The sequence below is a fragment of the Pollicipes pollicipes genome, unplaced genomic scaffold, assembly GCF_011947565.3.
Source record: "Pollicipes pollicipes isolate AB1234 unplaced genomic scaffold, Ppol_2.1 Scaffold_3447;HRSCAF=4054_pilon_pilon_pilon, whole genome shotgun sequence".
Classification (NCBI taxonomy): Eukaryota; Metazoa; Arthropoda; class Thecostraca; order Pollicipedomorpha; family Pollicipedidae; genus Pollicipes; species Pollicipes pollicipes.
The window spans coordinates 36,417,114-36,438,631 of NW_023596297.1; the positions used below are offsets into that span (position 1 = coordinate 36,417,114).

At 53.2% G+C, this 21,518-nt stretch overlaps 1 protein-coding gene across 1 annotated transcript in view; it reads left to right on the forward strand.

Annotated features, from left to right (window-relative positions):
* Nucleotides 1–1,318: 1,318 nt before the first annotated feature.
* LOC119092111 (uncharacterized) overlaps nt 1,319–21,518 on the forward strand; it is a 29,485-nt gene continuing 9,285 nt past the window's right edge. Inside the window, exons 1-2 of the mRNA XM_037215084.1 lie at nt 1,319–1,471; nt 2,715–2,826. The gene's annotated coding sequence lies outside the window, so the exon portion shown is untranslated. The remainder of the gene's footprint in view (nt 1,472–2,714; nt 2,827–21,518) is intronic.

The following is a 21,518-nucleotide window of genomic DNA, read 5'->3' on the forward strand; positions in this document are numbered from 1 at the left end:
TGTGTGTGTGTGTGTGTGTGTGTGTGCGTGGGTGTGCTTGCGTGCGTATGTATGTGACGAGGACGTTTCTAAAGCTATTACATATGACGCGTGATACATGTAGCACCGAACCTGTTGTGCTTTCTTGCTCTACTCGAACAAAAGATTGGTGTTGCATGTCGTTCCTACCAACAGTCACTTGCATATCATGATCGGCTCGAAGTACTATAACCGTGTTAAAAGTCTGTGCATGTAGCCCACTTTAGAATAGGCTTGAATTGCTATTACCGTGATAAAAGTCGGTACATTTAGCCACTTGGCAAGAATCACAACTTCACGCTTTCAGTAAACTAAATCTGGGTTGGATTATGGGAGTACGTCTTGTTTTCATTACGGTACACACTGCCACGCACGATGGTGTCGACGTGATCAGACCGCTGTCAGACTTTCAACGCCTGCGTGTATCAAGCTGCAGCGTGCTGCGTGCTGCTGCTGTCTGGTGTCTCGGCGGTACCCGCCGCCGACCGTGCGGCCGCCGCCGTTCCCCAGCAGCGGTGTGGCGGGGAGGGACGGCCGCCGCAGATTCGCCCGCCGCTCCCGGGAGGGGCGGTGCCGGGGGCGACGCGCCGGCCTGTCGTTCGTCGCTGCCGACGAGCGCTGGCGATCTCCCCGCCCCCGGCGACCGACGAGCGCAGCGTCGGGCCGAGAGCCAGTGTCGCGCCAGCTTCGGCCGCCGGCGACATGCACATGGGCGCGCACGGTCCGGACATGGCCAGCCAGCTGTGCGACCTCGACACCAAGCAGACGGTGTACGTGTCGTCAGCGTACGGGACGGCACCGGATGGCCGGCTGCATGCGGCACCGGACGCCGAGTGGAGCGGGCCCTACCAGGCCTGGACGCCACCAACCGGTCAGCCCAGTCCCGACCCGGCGCACGAGGCGTCACTCTCGCCTGAGCTTTTCGGTGAGCAGCGGCTGCGTGCCGTCGCTGCAGAGGAGGCGTGTGGCGGCTTGCGACCGCGCTGTGCGGAAGCAGAGGCCGGCCTGCTGGCGCCGCGGTGCGAGGAGGTCGGCCTGCTGGCGCCGCGGTGCGAGGAGCCGCGGCTGCGGGCGTCACCGACCAGCCGGGCCGACTGCGACGTGGCTAGCCTGCTCTGGCTGCTCGACTACCGTCTGGACCACCTGCTGGAGCCGGCGGCGGCAGACTGCCGGCAGCAACAACTCACTCCACAGCAACAGCAGCAGACCGTCCAGCAGACGCAGAATCACCACCACCATCAGCAGCAGCATCAGCAGCATCAACAGCACCAGCAGCAGCAGCAGCAACAACAACAGCAACAACAACAACAACAACAACAGCAGGAGCACCACCACCAGCAGCAGCAGCAGCCACAATCGGCGGCGTACCCTCCCCAAAGCCACTGGGATGCCGCAAATCTGCAGACGGTGGTCGAGGATCCGTTCAAGATCGCGCAGAACAGAGAGCGACAGGGTAAGAGCGGCGCGCGCGCACATCTCCCGTACGTAGCTGTCGCCATTGGGGCCTCACGACAATTCCAGCTGCTGAAGCTATGTGGCGTCCCTTGCCTCTCACTCCGGCACCAAGGGTGGGCACCGCGGGGAGTCGAAACCCTTACATCTGGTTTTCCAGACGCGCAGCAAGGTTAAGGTCGTGCCAGGTTAACGAAAGATTGACGTAAAATGGGACCTAGCTAGCGGATAAGAATAATGGTTCAAAATGGCACGTTAAGAAAGAAACGCCTGGTTTGCTGAAGGCCAAGGTGATGCCAGTTCTGGTGTCGAAAACACGGAAACAATGCCATTAGGCATTTTTTGATCCACTTGTTTGATACACTTGAGATTGCATGTTCAAACTTATCCAAAGGGTCATGGCTTCATGTAGCATGCGGTAACATCGGACCTTCTTTACGTTCTGAAAAGTAAACGGCAGCATATTTGTGTTTATTCACATTTGCGTTGCTCGACAGACATACCATCAAGCCCCGTAGGAATAACAAAAGCACGATAAGAAATCATTTGAGACATGGATCCCGTAGCATAATTTGTGTAATTATTTTGCCGATATGCGTGAACAACGCGCCAACAGTGTTGCAAATATTTTCCATCCGATCAGTTTGAGCGGCCAGATACAGCTGGGTTCAGGATAGTTGTCAAACGAGACTTGGTGCCCTTCCCTTAAATTCACGACCAAAGAGGTACGTTTCCAGTGCATCTGATAATTTGTTTCCCGCCCTCCTGGCTAGAAACCACTGCTGAGACGTCTATTTCATGTGACGTGATATGTAACCAATCAACTGAACGGGACAAGACAGCTGGGACAACATGGCGAAAAGTCTCGCGAACTTGTCTCAATAATACGAACTCAAAGACAGGAAACAACAGAGAGCAAACTGTTCTTTCCGCTCGTGCCAGCTAAGCGATGCCATTCTCTTGGTCCTCGTCGTTATAAAATTCACTCGACATACTCATCATATCCCTTCACTCGCTCAACTATCTGAGTATTGTGGAAGTAGCTTACTTCACTATCACTCCCTTATTTGCTAAGATAATTGTGCATTCTGGAAGCATCAACCGTTTGCAAGGAATCGCAATTACGTTTCACCTCCATATTGTGTTTATATTTTGGAGCGAAGCAGATGCACACAACCGGGATTATTCCTGCTACGGTTCACTGATGAAGCTGATGTCAGCTAACAATTTAATCGCTATTTCAGGTTATTACGCCAGCTCGACGAGCAAGCCTCCATTTACCTACACTGAGCTGATCGAGCAAGCCCTGCTTGAGGAGGGAGAGCTGACAGTGTCGGGCATCTACAGGTGGATCACGTAAGTCGCAGTGACGACGGCTGTCTATACCTGAGAGGGCTTTACAAGTTCCTGAGACGATTGCCCGTAACAGGGGGTCACAGAAAACCACTGAGACGAATTCTAGCGGTGAGAAACACGAAGCCAATAGCTTGAAAACATGACTATAAGCCGTTGTTTGATATCGCTTCCAGAGTTCTTTATTACGTCAAAGTGAATATGCTGCCGGTTTTTGCGTTAGTGCCCACAATGAGGTACACGCACATGTAATACACTTCTCAAATTACGTGACGTCATAGATGATCCTGCCCATGCGGAAGGTAGACCATTTTTGATGGCTGAGTATATATGTTTATATTAACATTTGAAGCATTTTGTAATAATGCAAACCACCTGTGAATACTGTGTGGCAAAAATATAAAAAGACATACCATGTTAAACACGGCATTTGCACAGTAAAAGCTCACCTGTCGCTGCCTTTGTTAGAAGGCTAGAGTGGCGACAACGACGTGGTGAAGCGCTTTAATTCAATATTTATGGCTGAGAAGGCCTCCTGTCGTAAAGATACAAGAGGACGTACAAAAAGCGCCCCCATTCAGCCTCGGTCCCCACACACGGGTGCGATTAATCAACGTTCTCACGATAATTTCAAGATTTGGGCGTGGAAGTGGCCTGAAATTTGGACGTCAAATAGCGTAGTTCCCTGGTACGGTAAATACTGACGTAAGTCAGTAAGCCAGTAGGCCACACAGATGAATGGCGTTTGACGCACTTTACGCTGGTCACCGGATGACTGCGTAACGCACCTTCCAGTGCGTCACAGAAGCTCTTTTGCCAAGTTTATTTGACGTTTACCAATCTAGCAAGGAATCATACCCTCTTTTGATGACTGCACGATTTTAATGGCCTTCTCTTCCGATATATTCTTGTTATCTGAAACTCATCTCGATACGGTACAAAATCAACGAGCGTTTTGTATCGTTTTGAGATGTTAAATTTCACGGAAAGTCTCCTGAATGAAAATTGTAGAAAACACTCAAAACATAGTTTTCGAAATGATAAGTTGAATTCAACGTGCACTTTCATACAGCAAACAGAGGCATGATGATGGAGCATACGTTTTTTTTTTGGGGTGTCAGATTCCGCCGGGTCCAGCTTCTGCGACGTGAAATCGAGACAGCGTAGTGATGCAGTCACATGTTTTCCGGACATTCTTTATCACCGTCAAGATGTGTTTATAAAGTACGTCGACTATTATGTGGGGCTATGGCGATCTGGTTGGCATGAATATCATAGCAGAAAGTGGGGTTAATTAATACAGTTCTCGGTTAATTGAGCGCTAGGAACACAAGGCTGCCGAGTGATCGCTGAGTCCCGAAAGCTTATCAATGTCTGCACAAATGAACGTCCATTAAGCAGAGCACTAGGTTTTCCTATTTCTTCAGATATCTTTTCATTAACAATTCAGCCGCTTCTCATACTTTCTGACTGATGTTCAATGCTGTTTAGTGCATGAATTGCAAAAAAATCGTTAGCGATTGAAGTGAGAGGTGGTGATAATCTGCCGTCTGATTTCCATGACTATGTGCGATTTCTGGCGTGGTCTTCGATCAGTTAATATAGCAATTATCATGAACGGGTCTCTAAGTTTTAACTAATTAAAGAGCGCAACATAGTTAATAATCCTAACAATATGCATCGTATGCACGCGCCAAAAAGCCAACAAGCTAAGCCCCATCGTCTCGTAAAACGTGTTCCCACGCCCCCAGGTTTGATCTTTCATAATGAGCCCAGCGCTCGGTCATGGCGAGTCGCCGCCGGGTACACCAACTGCCTCGTGCCGCCGTCGTGATCGCTGCAGGGGGGGGGGGGGGGTCGGGCGGTCCGCCCCCGCTAGATTGCCCACTTTCCAAATACTGCCGCGTGGCTGCTCTTACAGCAGCCGTGGGGACCGTTTGCGGTTAGTCCCCTGCATCGGTGATCAAGTCAAACTTTCAAAACAGTTTTTGTGCGGCCCTGGACGATGATTGGCAGGAGGAGTTTGGCCCGGCGGGCCTCTGTCCCCTGTCGCGCTTAACTGTCGGTGCGTCAGTCAGGCGCGTGCCGCCGCCGCAGACCCCTCCCTCCGGGGAATGCTGAGGGCGGGAGTGTTCAGCGTGCAGCAGCAGCCGTCAGCCACTGAACGCACGCCTTGACAATCAGTGACGCCGATTACCACGCAGCTGGACGGCCGCGGCAGAGCTGGTGTCTGCTGGGATCGCGGAGCTGGACGTGTGGCTAAGCGTGTCGTTCTATGCGCCGCCACAAAGTTGTCCAGGTTTTAGTACGCGCGACAGAGGCCGCTTGTGTCATAATGCTGTTTCATGGGAGTCAACGACTGATCCTTAAGTTTGGAATCTGTATTTTATGGATGCAATTTACGATGGTGCTGCAAAATATATCGATAACCCACGTGACAATGCTTATCTGTTTTTCGCTCGAATATGCAGCTGAAATGATTATCTGGATGTTGCTTTGCTGGCAAAGGTAATAACAATAATCAATATCTGGTTATTTACCTGCTAAGCCACCAAGGCTGCTAATGTACCACCATTAGGAAAAAAACCGGAGGCAGTGAATTTGTTTACTGTAGTGGATATTAAGCTCAATCTCACGGCACACATCATTGCGATGAGAGATCTCGGAATTTAACACTGCCGCACGCTCTGACTACCACACCACTTGCATGCAGTATTTGAGGGCAACCAACCAACCCCTCCCCCCCCCCCCCCCCCAACAACAAAAAACAGGATGGCTCGTGTGCTGGGCACCTTTTGCACAAAGTTGTCGCGACCACGCGTGTACTAGTATTCCTTACTACTGGCTGCATCACAGTTGACGAAAATAATACCTGCCAGTGTAAAAATGTCATTCAAAGTGTCGGTGCAGTGTCTACTGGAATCCAAAGTGTAAAAAAATGGGCATTTGATGCGACCCGCTCGAGTTGTTGGTATTTCGCCGCGGGACATTGCGCGTATGCGGCCTATTCAAATTTAGCTGGAGTTCATTTTACCAGTGTCATTACGTTTGTCCTGCAATCTACAGCATATATCATTTCACTGTGCATACATCCCTCATATGTAATGTGTGTACTAGTATAAATACCATACGTTATATTGCGTTTTAAACACAAGCGCTGACGTGCAGTGCACGGATTTTGGCTCTCTGAGATCGAACATTATGTTAATTTATCAACGCTTTCGGACCTCCACACCAGGAATTTTTATTTCACAATGGGTGATCTTTCCACAAATCTTTAAAAATGAGGCACTCGGAACATACTAAATTTAAGTGAACAAAATCAGTCGTATTAACAACATTCAGTTAGCACCAAGTGCATATTATCTTGGATAACGATTTTCATTATTCATGCCATCAAGCGACATGTGGTGCAAATCACACCATCCTTAGACGAGACAAATTTTCGAGGACCTCGGTCATGATTAAGTCTAACTTCTACTTCAGCCTACGGTCTCGGAGAGAAAATGCGACAAAGACCTCGGTCATGGAAAACCTATTTTACCGACCAAGTATGGTTTAATATCACTTCAGACAATGTGGCTGACAACTACATAAACGCAGCATGAATGCAGAGACCATGGCTGTTCACGTTGCAAATGCTCTTTATGCTCGGAAACATAATAAATAAATCAACAAATAGTTAAAAGTATGGGGTTCAGTACGCGTCCCAACTCAATCCAATGCTTTCCTTCTTTTGTTTCCAATAATTCGTGGGCAAACCCATTGCCCCATTTAACATTAAAATAAGCCATGCTTTAATTTCTCACCACCGAACCACATGTGCTACATGATGCCGGATATTCTTGTATGACGACCGCGGGGTAGGTAGGAAGTAGTTGACTGACGGTGGCTTCGGATACAGATCCTAACGGAGGCTTTGTCATGTGTTTGGTCTATCGGCCGAATCAAGCCATCAGCCCGACGTCAGAGCCCGCCCTGTCCCGCCCATCTGCCTCACGTCAGAGCCTGTCCAGTCCCGTCCATCTGCCCACGTCAGAGCCCGCCCTGTCCCGTCCATCTGCCTCACGTCAGAGCCTGTCCAGTCCCGTCCAGCTGCCCACGTCAGAGCCCCGCCCTGTCCCGCCCATCTGCCTCACGTCAGAGCCTGTCCAGTCCCGTCCAGCTGCCCACGTCAGAGCCCGCCTTCCCTGTCCCGCCCATCTGCCGTCAAGCGTCAGTCCGTCCAGCTGCCACGTCAGAGCCGCCCTGTCCCCAGCTGCCTCACGTCAGAGCCTTCCATCCGTCCAGCTGCCCACGTCGAGCCTCCCGTCCGTCCATCTGCCTCACGTCAGAGCCTGTCCAGTCCCGTCCCAGCTGCCCACGTCAGAGCCCGCCCTGTCCCGCCATCTGCCTCACGTCAGAGCCTGTCCAGTCCCGTCCAGCTGCCCACGTCAGAGCCCGCCCTGTCCCGTCCATCTGCCTCACGTCAGAGCCCGTCCAGTCCCGTCCAGCTGCCCACGTCAGAGCCCGCCCGTCCCGCCCTCCCACGTCAGAGCCTCCATCCCGTCCATCTTCCCACGTCAAAATCCGCCTCGCCACCACTCGCTCACGTACTCCATTCCCGCTGCCCAGAACTCCCAAGCCCTCCCTGCCGCCCTTCTCCCCCGCCCATCTGCCTCACGTCCAAGCCTGTCCAGTCCCGTCAGCTGCCCACGTCAGAGCCCGCCCTGTCCCGCCATCGCCTCACGTCAGAGCCTGTCCGTCCCGTTCCAGCTGGCCCACGTCAGAGCCGCCCTGTCCCGCCCCTCGCCTCACGTCAGCCTGTCCAGTCCCGTCTAGCTGCCCACGTCAGAGCCCGCCCTGTCCGTCCATCTGCCTCACGTCAGAGCGGTCCAGTCCCGTCCGCTGCCCACGTCAGAGCCCGCCCTGTCCCGCCCATCTGCCTCACGTCAGAGCCTGTCCAGTCCCGTCCAGCTGCCCACGTAAGAGCCCGCCCTGTCCCGCCCATCTGCCTCACGTCAGAGCCTGTCCAGTCCCGTCCAGCTGCCCACGTCAGAGCCTGTCCAGTCCCGTCCAGCTGACCACGTCAGAGCCCGCCCTGTCCCGCCCATCTGCCTCACGTCAGAGCCTGTCCAGTCCCGTCCAGCTGCCCACGTCAGAGCCCGCCCTGTCCCGCCCATCTGCCTCACGTCAGAGCCTGTCCAGTCCCGTCCAGCTGCCCACGTCAGAGCCCGCCCTGTCCCGCCCATCTGCCTCACGTCAGAGCCTGTCCAGTCCCGTCCAGCTGCCCACGTCAGAGCCCGCCCTGTCCCGCCCATCTGCCTCACGTCAGAGCCTGTCCAGTCCCGTCCATCTGCCCCGCGTCAGAGCCCGCCCTGTCCCGTCCATCTGCCCCGCGTCAGAGCCCGTCAGTCCCGTCCAGCTGCCCACGTCAGAGCCCGCCCTGTCCCGTCCACCTGCCCCACGTCAGAGCCCGTCCAGTCCCGTCCATCTGCCCCACGTCAGAGCCCGTCCAGTCCCGTCCATTTGCCCCACGTCAGAGCCAGCCCTGCCCCGTCCATCTGCCCCACGTCAGAGCCCGCCCTGTTCCGTCCATCTGCCTCACGTCAGAGCCCGCCCTGTCCCGTCCATATGCCCCACGTCAGAGGTCAGAGCCCGCCCTGTCCCGTCCATCTGCCCCACATCAGAGCCCGTCCAGTCCCGTCCATCTGCCCCACGGCAGAGCCCATCCAGTCCCGTCCATCTGCCCCGTGAGTGGAGTCAGCTTTCAGACGGGCACCCCGTGCAGAGGCGTGCGTGGCTCACCAGTTTTAATTTGATTGGACGCATGCACTCTGCCCGATGCGTGACAGTGCCTGCCAGCCGGCATGGTCACAGGGCGCGGGTCAGGCCAGCCCGCCGCCGCCGGTTTAAAACACACCGCGTAATTACATATTTAAATCAGCCGGCCGCCAGTTTGTACCACACGCCGCAGGTGGGTCCAGCGTTTGGCTCCCACGCCCTCTCCCGTCCCACCTCCCCTTCACGTGAGGTCCTGCCAGGCGGGGGACCGGGGAAGGGGACCAGCGTCCGCCGGCGGCGCCGGGCGCGCGTCCGGTGACGGGTGTGATGAAGCGACGCCCGCCGAACCCCGGCGGTGTTGGACGTCTGTGAGTGGCTGCAGTCTCCGTCGGCAGTGCCGCGCCGGCAAGTACCGCGCTCCGTCCGTGGTTAGCGGGAGCTGGGGCATGCCTGGCTGGACTGCCGAAGACCTATTCTTTTTGGTGTTCCCCTGTCAAGGTGGTGAATGAATCCTCATGTTTGTGAAAAGTATGGTTACTAAATCATTTGAAACTTAGTCTTAGCATTGTGTCATGTTTATTACACCTTTAAATTGCGTACGTTGCTAAGTGTTTTTGCCAGGAACATTATGCGAATAGAAACAGAATTGTATTAGCATCAGTTCTCGGAGAGAAAAAAAAAACAGGGACTGGGATATAGATGCCCTGCTATTTCGCCAACATGCCTTAATGCCTATATCATTCGAATACGCACAAACCGCCTGGGACAGGACAAATATCTCCAATAAAAACACCCGCAACTCTAATAAAAACACCCGCAACTCTAATAAAAACACCCGCAACTCTAATAAAAACACCCGCAACTCTATGCAATTAAAAAGAGATTTACCAGAGTGCCAGCACTCGATCGAACCCTTCCAATATAACGCTATTGTTTACAATACCCGAAACGCGTTGAATCCCATGAACACATCCCATTCTCCAAATCCTCTTGAGCCAGGACCATTTTTTCGAGACAAGATTATTACTCAAAGAAACGAACGTTGAAGCTTCAATTGTATTTGCCACGAATATTTAAACACATGCACTTAAAGCCCAAGAACGAGCACTGCGAACTGTTTTAAAGTTGATGAATCAAAATTAAAGAGAACAAACAAGGGACCATCACTTTGCATGCACATGCACAGTGCAAGGGCTGTGCATAATACCCCCGTGCGATCAAGAATGGCCGAGCAGATTAACAGGAAGATGCTCAATGGGAGGGAAAAGTCCTCTGCAAATGAGGTCAAAGGGAAAGAGCCCTCCGTCAAAGAAGAGAGCCCGAGTAACTAGTGTCTCAGTGTCCGACCTTATGTGAGCCCCAGCAACAGCACAAGGCCCTCCGATTTCGGCCCTGCGAGAAAATTCAAAGAGATTAAGGGCAACGTGGAAAGCCCCTTAGCAACCACATTGGCCCAGCAAGTGGACATGTAGGGCTCGGGCAACAGCGTAATGCCTCTTAACAGCATAGTGAGCCGAAAAATTTTACGTTTGCAGCACTTTCTCAATCAGCGAAGACTTAGCATTTTCTGCTTACGATCTGTTGACTTTTGCTAACAACCGTCTTGGTCGTTCGTGGTCCAAAGACATCCAAATTTGTTGTGTCATTGTTTTGTTAGAACACTGCGTCCCTTCGGCCGGTTATGGGCACCTTCGGATCCTTTAGGTCCCCTCGGTATAGTCCATGTGGGCATGGTCCCGTGTCTCCCCCCCCCCCCTCTTTGTGTCCGTCATCGGCCCGCGCAGCTTAATGTATATGGGGCCCGCCAAGAACATAGGATCATCCCTTAAAATGAGAAGTACCCCGGAATGATCGAGTGTGCCCGAGTTAGCTATCAGATGGGAACCCCGACAAGAGCGCAGGGCCCTCCATTCACCAGGTTAACAAGTGGGGCCCCGACAAGAGGTTAGGACCCTACGCAAGTATAAGGGAATTGGAAGTGCCCTAGACCAATGATAGGGGTCTATGGGGGGCCAATGGAGGGGTCTATGAGCATATCGCGAGTGTGTTAGTAGGTTAACCTAGAACAACGTAAATGGCCCCCATGAGCAACCGGGAATACCTCAGCAGGTTGACATATGGAGGTCCGGCTATAGCTCACAGAGCCTTTCTGGCAAATGGAGAAAAAAAACTGTGGAAGGCCCCCGATTGACAACAGCGCCCCCACACGCCAGCAGGAAGGGCGCAGTAACAGTGCAGGGCCCTCCAAGCAAATGCAAAGAAATAAAGGGCAATGTGGAAGGCTCCTTAATGATCGGAATGATCCTGCAAATGGGCATACAGTTCACCCGGAAGCAGCATAGAGCCCCTGGACAGCGCAACAAGGCTTAAAATTATCCATTAACAACTTTCTTAATCATTAATTTTGTTTGTCTTTTCGTGGGCCCTCACTTTTGCTTGCAGCTGCTCTTTGTTGCTTGGAAATCCAAAGATGCCCAATTTCGTTGCGTTTTTTTTTTGGTTTGTTTAAAAATCTGTACCTGCCCGGTCGGCCATGGACCCCTTTGGAGCCCATGGGCTTCTTCGGGGCCAAGGGAGTGTGGCATGACCCTCGTGCCCTCCCCCCCCCCCCTCTGTATCTGCCCTTGCCTGATTGAGCGAAGTTCCCCAAACGAGTGTGGTCCTCAGCTCAGCAAGGGGACAGAGTGACGTGGGTGTGATTAGGATTGGTGTGTGCATTTTGGGTCATGTTTCCAAAACCTTTGAGCTCAATTATGAGAATGAGCATTTGTTTTTCAAAAGGATGCCCAACACGTTTGGTTATTTAAATTTTATGCTTCAAAGTCTGCTGGCACTTCATGTCAAACCATGCAGTGTAATTGGCCTTGGTAAAAGGAGTGAGCGCATTTATGATGCCTGTTTCCACAATGCCCAGCGCATGAGCCCTTTGGTACACGTGCCAGGTGGTGCAGGTCGGCAACAATACTGACTCTCTGTGATCAATTCAAGTTATTATGGTCGTGTTCCTAACTGCATGGCACTTCGCAAAGTTGCCTCGTCATTTCCTTACGATAATCAATGGAGATTCAAGGCTATACGTTTGCTGGATCGCTATTAAATACAAGAGGCCACCATGTGTCCACAGAAAGGACCGTTCGCGTCGTCATGGAAAGTCTTTTCAAATTAAAGCATCTGAAAACGTTTGCTTGCGCCTATTATGGGGAATTAGTCGGCATGCGTAGAAATGGCCCATTATCCCCATGCCTCTCACACTCCTTTAAGCCTGGAATTGGCCCCCACAGCTTGAGGGTTAGTGTGGGTGGCCGTAGCATGGTCGTGCAACATTTCTAAATGGCTCATTAGGACTCCATATATTTTGATTATCGCATAAATCTGCCTTTATGTCCTACGTTAACCCTTAATTGATGCCGGAGCTTGCGTGCTGATTTGAAAATTTTCTCCCCGAAATGGTTATGGAACTCCATGCACAGCTACTGTCCATGGGTGAATCAAACCTTCCGCTATGCTCCCATTAAAGCGTATTTTCATCCAAAACTCCTGCACTCAATCCTTTCTTGACAAATGAGGCGGACAGCCCTGGGATACGTTTGCTGGATGGTCGCTGCCGGCGGCTGAAACTTTAATGGCCGTGTCAGTCTCGTGGAAGTGCGTGCCTGGCGCCGTCAGCCTGACCCTCTCTGCAGGAGCGGGACCCGCAGTGGGCGCCAGGCACCGGCCGCCCTCTGTTTGTGCGGCCGATGCATGGCAGGCGCTCCGCCGGCGCTCAGCGCGTGCTCGTCCTCGGACCAGCCGAGTGAGTCGTTGTGCGTGCGCCCGGACCGCTGCCGGCTGTCACTCACAGGCCTCTCGCCGAGTCGCCGCGCTCCCGCGCCGCCCGGCCGGCCGCCGGGCACGCGAGGTCCCTAAATTACCGGTCACTCGCGCGCGGCGGCCGCCGGCGCTCACACGTCCGTCGACGCGTGATTAAACCCAGCCGTCGCCGCGGCTGAAAGCGGCGCGATTACGCCGGCGTGCGCCGGCCGGCGGGGGTCCGCGCCCCGGCTGCGGGAGGCGTTCGTGGCGTGACACCGTCGTGAGAACGGTGACACTGGACGTGGGACGGCACGTGCCGGCAGCGCGACCGCACGCGGCGAGACAGCGGTGCGCTCGGACGTGCACGCACGTGGCTCAATCACGGTTGTGCGTTGTGGATTTAAGCGGTTGTCTCCCCGTTACCGCCGGCACTGTGGGAACGGTAATAATACGAGCTGTTTTGTTATATCCAGCCTCGCACATCCCTGCTTCTCTCCGACAAAATATTGTTGGTGTAGTCTCGAGGGAAAATCGATGATTACGCTGACCTAAGACACTGGCCTAGGGATGTCTAGACGCACTTTGGCCACACATAAGATGTTTAGCCTGAATTTCCCAGCGAGTTACACCGCCGTTCTGAAAAATATGGTATTCTTACAGAGCGCCATGGCAATGTTCTGTAAGCCGTTAATTTGCTACGTCATGTCGGACCCTGTCAAACTGACGTCATTACCGTTATCCTAAATAACGAATTTGCTGATCTCACTCGCGTTTTTGGTTTCCTTAACGTGCTATCAAGCTGAGCTGGCGGCGGGTCCAAACAGGTTGCATGTATCATCAAAAGGTTAGAATAAGTTATTCCGACCTTGTGCTAGGGCATGCTTATAGGCTCTAGACCAAAATTCATGATTCACATGGAACTTAAGTCGTCCTAGGTCAAGATGGTGCCCTGAAGACATTTTTAAGAGTCCCTGACGCTGCTCTCCCTATAGTCATGTGGTGTTTAGAAATATTGTGGACCTTACTGTTGATCATGCTTGAGCAAGAGTGATGTGTATACAATTGGGAATGTTACGTTTTCTCTGCTTTCCTTGTGACTTAAAACTAGCTTTCGAGCTGAAAACCTTGCCTTCTTAAACGAACTTGATTTTGTTGGAACACCAAACCCTGTTATTTGTGATGTAAGCAGTAAGGGTCTTAACCTGATAAGCAGGTGAGGCCTTGGGTTTTTGGTTTTTCGGCTTGTCAGTTTGGAGTTTGCACGCCCACTGTGACCGACAAATGAAAGTCAACTGCTGTTTGCTACAAACTCATTATCCTGTTATATGGTAGGTTTGTTTTTGCAAAGCCAGAACAGACAGTATGGCAATTTCAGCACCAGCTATGACGCGCCCGCGTGTTCTGGTCACGACTATGTTAATGCGTGCATAATTGTAGATGTCCTTTACATCGCTTGCTGTTAATGCTACCCATCTTTCTAAGCTCATTCCAGAATTCTTCATGTGGGTTCGTGTTTCCGTCATGAGCCATTAATGCGAGAGATGTCATAGCTTTCTACGAAGGAGCCTCTATCAAATAATTCACCTGCAAATGCTTCCCGGCGCTGCGATGGAGTGTATTGGATTTCGTATCCCGTGATATTTCACCGTGATGTATGACTGGAAAAGCTAAGTTAAAAACACCTAAACAAAGCAAAACATTTCTCTCAACACTGTCAATCTGCACGACGCTCAAACAAGTTAACGTCCCTCGCTAATGCCCAAATAGCCGGGCGTAATGGGATATTTGCCATGGTCGCGATCTATGCCTCTGTGTCCACGTTTGTGACAATGACGACCCGGGGCGCGCTGACAATGACGAGGCGTATCCGGTGTGCGCAGCGCACGTGCGGGCGTCACGCCAGCGCCCCCCCCCCCCCCCCACCTGGCACACCGGCGCCGCTGCTGCCGGCGGCCATTCAGCGCGCCATTAACGGCGACACCGGTGCTGTCCGCCAGCCAGGCCGCCAAACCGCCCCGCTCGGCTGCTCGTAAAAATCCCTGCTGATTGATGCGCCGCGTCCATGCGGTCGCGCGTTAAAATCAATTCGGCCTGGCGGTCACCGGCCGTCGGCGACAAAAGCGGCGCACTGAGGCCGTCCGGCGGCGTCAGCTGCGCGGCCCGGCGCCGGCCGAGCGGCGTGGCGCCCCGCCGCGTGAATGCGGCCCGGCCCGGCCGGGGAGGCAGCGCCCGGTGCGGCGGCGTCGCCGCGGCAGCCGCGCCGGGGGCGAGCTCGCAATCGATGCCGGGATTCTCCGTACGCCTGGCACGGATGGTACGGCCAGACACGGCGCCGCGGCCGCCGATCAATGGCGGTTGCCTTCCTCCGCAGCGGGACGGCGCCGGCGATCTGCCGACTTGGGGCCGCTCCATCGCCGACAGAGGCGGTACTGCATTGCGGAGGGCTCCAGCGGCGGCGCTGGATGGTGCACAGGCTCGCGGGTCCACCACGCCTTCGGGGGCTGCGCTGTCTTCTGCAGTGGCCCACTGCCAGCATCCGATCCTGTATGAACTCGGCAGAAACATATTGGTAATGCAGGCAATATTGGGTTCAGGAAAACCCGACAGCGCACATAGGAAGCTCCGCTGAAGCATACCGCCACTGCCAGGCGCCTCTCCTGTCTTACAGCCTGCGAGCGACCCCTGTATTTACATTGCTCTATCCGACTGTCACCTTGTAAACGAACCGCTGCAGCCTAGCTCTATCACGAGAATGGCTCCGGGAGATATAGCCTCTCCCTAGGCCCAGATCCAGTCCCGTCCCCACATCACTACGCGGACGGGGAGCTGTCGACGACCCACCGACGTGCAGAATCGTGCTGTACGTATACCAAATCATGTGCAGGTCACGAGCGCGCTTCTCACAGGTGGCGAATGAAGCTCCGGACGTGTGTGTGTGCAGGGCCTGCCAAAGACCCTGGCTGAGCACGCCATTGCTATCTGTCTCTATGACACCAATCGGTTTGGGCGTAACCCCGGAGCTGGAGGCGGCACAGGCTGCCGCTGGCCATCTGTGTACGGCAATCCTTGTTCAGCGCGTCCCAGCCCGATGGCGGGGTGGGGAGGTGCGTGCCGCCGGAACCGACGCACCGGTCCCGTCAACACGTGGTGGCCGCCTTCTGAATGCAATCGGAGCCTCCATCATCGCCAGAGTGATTACTGTCGACTCGTCTTTGTGTCGGCTGCCATCCCCCAGGAAATTGAAGCAAATTATGCCCGGTCGGCGCGCGCCGGCGGCAAACAAAAACCTGCGGCGTGGCGCCGGGGAAATTAGTCATTTACGGCCCGGACAAATTGCATTCTGGTACTGGTCGGGAGGGAATATGTCAATGGCTATTGAGTGCGACGCACGGCACCGAGTACCACAAAAGGGCAGCTGCTCCGACTTAACCCATACACTCCTGAACGGCGCAAATGCAGCACGTTCGATGGATGGCACGTATGTATATTGTGTTTACGCTTTTATTCGACATACACCCGATGGAAGCGGCATCGACGCTCATCCAAGAAGCTTCGCAAAGCCGGAGTTCCGCTAAGTGACTTGACTCATGAAATAAGTCAGACATGACTTACCTGAAACACGCCACTTCTTGCCGAGAGTCCAGCCCTTCGCCCGTCTCGGGATGTGTGCATTTGTGTGTGTTTGGGGGGGGGGGTCGGTGGGCTCAAAGTAATAGCATAAATTCTCCCAGTACACTGCAAACACCCGTTATGAAGCGCCTGTTACGTACCGGCTCGCAGTGCGTGGGGCACGCCGCTAGACTCTGCCCTCCTCACTGGAGCCGGTCAGAACAGGTGGCCGGAGACCGGCTCACGCGGTCCGTTCTCAGCCGTAACTCACGGCACCGCCGGATCATGCGCAAAGTTAGCCCCCGTTTTGATAGCCTGTAATCAAAACAAAGCCGCGCCCCGGAGCGAGCGGCAACTGCACTGTGCACACGATCAACGACAGACGGCGGGCACCAAACCCCGCCGGCGCACGCGAGCCCGCTATAAACCTGTCGCCCGGTGGCGGAGCAGCTGGCTGGCGAGGGGGACAGAGGTGAGCTGACCAGCGGGGCCGGCGAGGACGGCCGCCGGGCGTCACACCTGTAACGGGGAACGGAGCGTGCAACGGTCCGACAGGCGCTGCGACCCGCCATAATGTCATCGGCATATAACTCGACGCTAGACTGATGTTCCGATGACTGCACAACGTCCGCTGCCAGTGAGAAAAGGTGCGATGTGTGCGTGGGAAGATGCAGTGCTACATATGATGCACACAACATGACTGCGGCAGTTTGGAAAGAAGCGCTGCAACCAGCCGCCAGAGAGCAGCGTAAAACGGCTTGAAGTTCTCTAGCTGCGTTGCATGCGTTCGGTACCTACAGTTATATATATATATATATATATATATATATATATATATATATATATAGGTATAGATATGGTAAGAATGTAACATGGTACCTATAAAATGATATACAGGTAGGGCGCCGATATTGAAGTGGTTAACGCACCTGTGTGCCTTTGAGCGCGTTGGAAACCTGAGGTGCAAGGCTCGATTCCCCGTGCGTGGTGCCGGCGCTTCCTCCTAGGTTGAGAGGCAGGTGACGCCATATGACCTCATCAGCTGAGTGTGTCGTAAAGCACTAATGACAACGAATTATACAAATATTTTTACCCGAAGCGGTTGGTAAAGCTTCATTTCTAGAGCTTTGGCAGGCGTCCTACTGCTGTTGGGATGAATCACACTGCATGAGAGCTAATGAACATTGCTGCAGATATACATCTACACATATGCATGTTTGTATAGGACAGATTAACGGTGATTTCACACCTGTCTGTTGATTTTGAACCATGGTGTGTGACTAGGCTTCAAGCCAACTTTAATCAACAAATGCGGCGGATAGTCCTGCCATCACCTGCTGAGCGCGTGCCAAGGACCTATTCATGATGACCGCGGCCGGGCTACACAGACACTGTATGTGTGCATTGTAATGGTCAATCGCTGGTGACAACAGTGCTCGGCTGTTCCTGTCCGCTGTGATTAGTTCACGCCCAACATAACGAGTCCGATCACGCATACCGAGACAATGTGCAATGCCCTGAAGTGTTGATAATGACGCTGGGAACGATGCTTTATCCATCAGTTGCCCACAAGCACATTGATTTGGAGCACCGGCGTATGAAACGAGGCAAATCAAACGCTGCTGTGCGATTCGTTTATTATGGCTCCAACAAAGGGACTATGGCAGCTAGACTGTCCTCCGAAAACACAGAAGGACAAGCGGGGTGACTCTTGGGTGACTGGGGAGTTTATTTACTGAGGCTTTTGCACCCCATTGTCAAATGTGTTTTGCAATACAACAAAATTAACATGAACTCTTTGCATGAAACATGTCTGCACCTTAAGATGTTTTTGAAGTGCAACATACCGTTTACGGTGTCAATGACATCAGGCTGCTCAAATCCTGCCGTTATTTCTCATGCACTCTTAGAAACCAGTCTGGGGAGGTAAAAGTGATAGACAAAATAGCGGATAGCGTGATGGGATTTTTTTGGGGGGGAGGGTGTCGACTACAGCGCTCATTTTGCGTAAATGCACAGAATGCGATAGTGAATGGCAGAAATTGTGCAAAACCCTGAACGGAATATCATGTTCAATATAATTTATATTGATAATAACGCGACCTGAGTAAGCCAATAAATAAAAGAGAAATAATCAAAACTAATGATTGCTGTGTTCTTGAATCGAAAGGACCCTGTGCATAATATAAATCTGTTGTACCTGTCACGTCCGACCCTTCCTGTGATTAGGACGGGCCACGCAGGCCGACAGCATTTAGCATTTATAGCATTCTTTAATCGGCACTGTGCCCGCGAAAGGTCACAGATTTGCTTATGACCTTACTGGTCTTGCATATTCTGACTGTGACTTTTCCTTTGAGGAACTGAGCACAGTCACAGCCAGTCCAGTCTAACTGGACTTTCCGAACAATCCTTTCATCCGTTCGGCAAATTCAAGGGTCACAGCTAGAGGCGGAGGTTTATAAAGTCCGCTGGAAAGGGAAAGAACACACGAATTTCGAGACGGTGACAGACTTGTCATGGTAGTGCGCTCTTGCAACTTCTGTGTGGCTTAGGGCTTACATTGAAGAGGGAGGGACGAAACAAGCTTTCAGGAAGAAACTCAAAGCTCGACGTGCAGTCACAGCTAACGGACGTGGACCACAGCTAACGGGTGTGGGCTCCGACCATGTAGCAACTAACAGACGTGGTCTGCGCTTGACTAGCAACCAACAGACGTGGGCTGCGACCGTGTAGCAACCAACAGACGTCGTCTGCGATCGGGTAACAACTAACGAACGTGGTCCGTGACGCAGGCGTGTTGTGTTTCAGTGAGCATTTGGCTTCTACAAGTCGTGCGATGACCGCTGGAAGAACAGCGTACGACATAATCTCTCGATGAACCCGTACTTTCGTAAGGGCTCCAAGGCCAAGAACGGGTCGGGCCACCTCTGGACCCTCGCCAACGTGGAGGGCCGCCGGGTCCGCCGGAGCTACACCGCTGCAAGGATGGGCAGACCCGACAGAAAGGTGAGCTGTCAGGGAAGTGGGAGGGTCGGGACATGAGCAAACGCTGTGGGAGGTCAGGCGACAAGGGTCGGAGCGTCAGCAGACCGACGTAAAGATTTGTCTGCCACGGGGGAGGATTGTGACGTAAATAAACCGACAAGAATGGCAGCGGCTCGGGGGGTTGGGAAGGCTCACGATCCTCACACCGGTAAAAGCTATCCGGCAAACGCTTATAAGCTCTTCAAAACTATTGTGTTTTTCTCTCCGAGTATTTGCAGAATATCCGGCTTCGCTGTACGTGTGCACGTGTTAATCTGTGCCTCGGACCCGCATTAAAAACACCCGTCCTGCCCATGTTAAAAATGTGTGCATAGTGACAGATTGTCTCCACAGCATGTGCCTACAGGTTTCCATTTCCAGTAGGTCAAATCACTAAGAACACAAAGTTTTGATTCATAGATTCTTATTATCATCTCAGCATTGCCTCTGCACCTACAGCCTAACGGCGTCGTCTTATTGCCGCAAGATGACGGCAGACGGCAGCAAAGGAGTGAAGAACAACAACCGGACCTATATGCAGTTTGTAAAATGTAGAACATAAAGAAAATTATGCAGTCTCCCGAACCAGACGTGGCGCAGCTATTATAATGACATTTGCGATCATCGCCTTCGGACCTGTCAGTTAGACGTGGAAGGGCAAAGCGGTCACACCTCTATTGTGGCAAACAAAGGCTCAGGCAAGTGTTTCTATGGGGTGCCAAACGTCGAAAAACAGAAGGCTATGTGCCAGCTGAGAGGAGTCTTCGTGCCCAGGGTCGTGTGGTTCTCACCCCCCCCCCCCCCCCCCCTCCGCCTATGCCCTCGACCTAAGACATTCTGACGTTATCGGGTCACAAGCTGGGCATGTTGCATCACGCGCAGTGCGATGCATCACGGGTCGCTCTTGTCCCGGTCGGATTGGTGCATCTATTCTCTCTTCAAGGCAAAGGGTTCTCGTGCCTTCCAGCGAGCCATAACGTCACGTCCGTTTTCGACCACGCGGGCAAAAAAACAGATCAGGCTTGAGGTTTGTCTTGACATGACATGTGGCTGTGGCTCTCATCGGAGAAAACTGATTTGATGAAGGCCCCAAAAGTAACGTTTGACTCTCATAGAAGCACACTTCACTCCACAACGGTGCCTACCTCCGCCCGACCCCCACGAAATGGTGATAGCAGAGGATATGTGACGAGCGCCATGAGGCCGCGAGCTATCTGCCGGCTTCCAAGGTATAGCAGGTGATGCATGATGATGATGCACCTAGCCCCAGGCTCCCCTACACATTTACGCTGAAGACCACCCGTGGACAGAAAAGTCGAAACCAGACACGACGTCACGGCGACAGGAGACAGTCCAAACTTTTCATATCTTATAACGGAATCGGATGATAGCAAAGCTCAGCCTGTGGCTGTCAGCTTCTTGGGCTTAATTACCCGAACGAACTTCAGAGCATCGTCAATTATGGCTGTTTCAGTGAACTAACGCCTAATTTATATGACGGTTTCACGGGGCTCTTATGACAGACCCTGGCACGCGAAGCGCAAGGAAGCGGAGGTGACGTCATCGAAACGCGGTGACGTCCCAACTGTTCCCGTTGAGTTATGTCACTAGCGCGTGTAGAGGCACGTGGCACACAGAAGACGCAGTGCCGTCACACTTGGGACACTCAAACTACCGTCCCGTAGAAGCCATGTGCACTGAGCAGTCAGCGGAACTAATGGCGCGGTAAATCCGAGGAGCTGCTGGTGTGCACGGCATTGGCCCCCTCCCACGCGCGGTAGTCCGCGCACCCAGCCGTGTGTGCAGACCGGCGGACAAGAGGCAGTTGTCACGGCATCGCCGCGTACAGTTCGGCTGCACTTAGAAAAGCATGTTTATCCCGAACCAGCACATAATTGTTACGACAATTACGACAATTATAATTACAATAGCTGACCTAAAGTTCGGAAGGCCGCCCAGCTCCTAAGCCGCAGTCTTGCATCCTCGAAATTGTTTGCGTTTTATTCCGTCGCACATTTGCTGGAATCAGCAGCCGGCGTGGGAGAGAAAACAAGGGGGTTTTCCTAGTAGTGGGAGAATCAGTGCCTACCCAGCGCTTCTTCTCCATCTATAGCCAAATGTGACACCCTGGGACACTGGGTGACGTGGGAATTAGAATGAAGACGCTCTATCAACAATCGTTCAAAATAAATGTTCATTATTTTACAAACACCCAGCCCCGCAGTACCATTGTATCATATAATTGCGAGACCACAAGCGGCCCTCATGTGAGGGCCCGGCCCGCGCGCCTTGGCTCGGCTCTGGTCGAAGCCACAAGCGGCCCCCATGTGAGGGCCCGGCCCGCGCGCCTTGGCTCGGCTCTGGTCGAAGCCACAAGCGGCCCCCCATGTGAGGGCCCGGCCCGCGCGCCTTGGCTCGGTTGTGGTCGAAGCCACAAGCGGCCCCCATGTGAGGGCCTGGCCCGAGCGCCTTGGCTCGGCTCTGGTCGAAGCCACAAGCGGCCC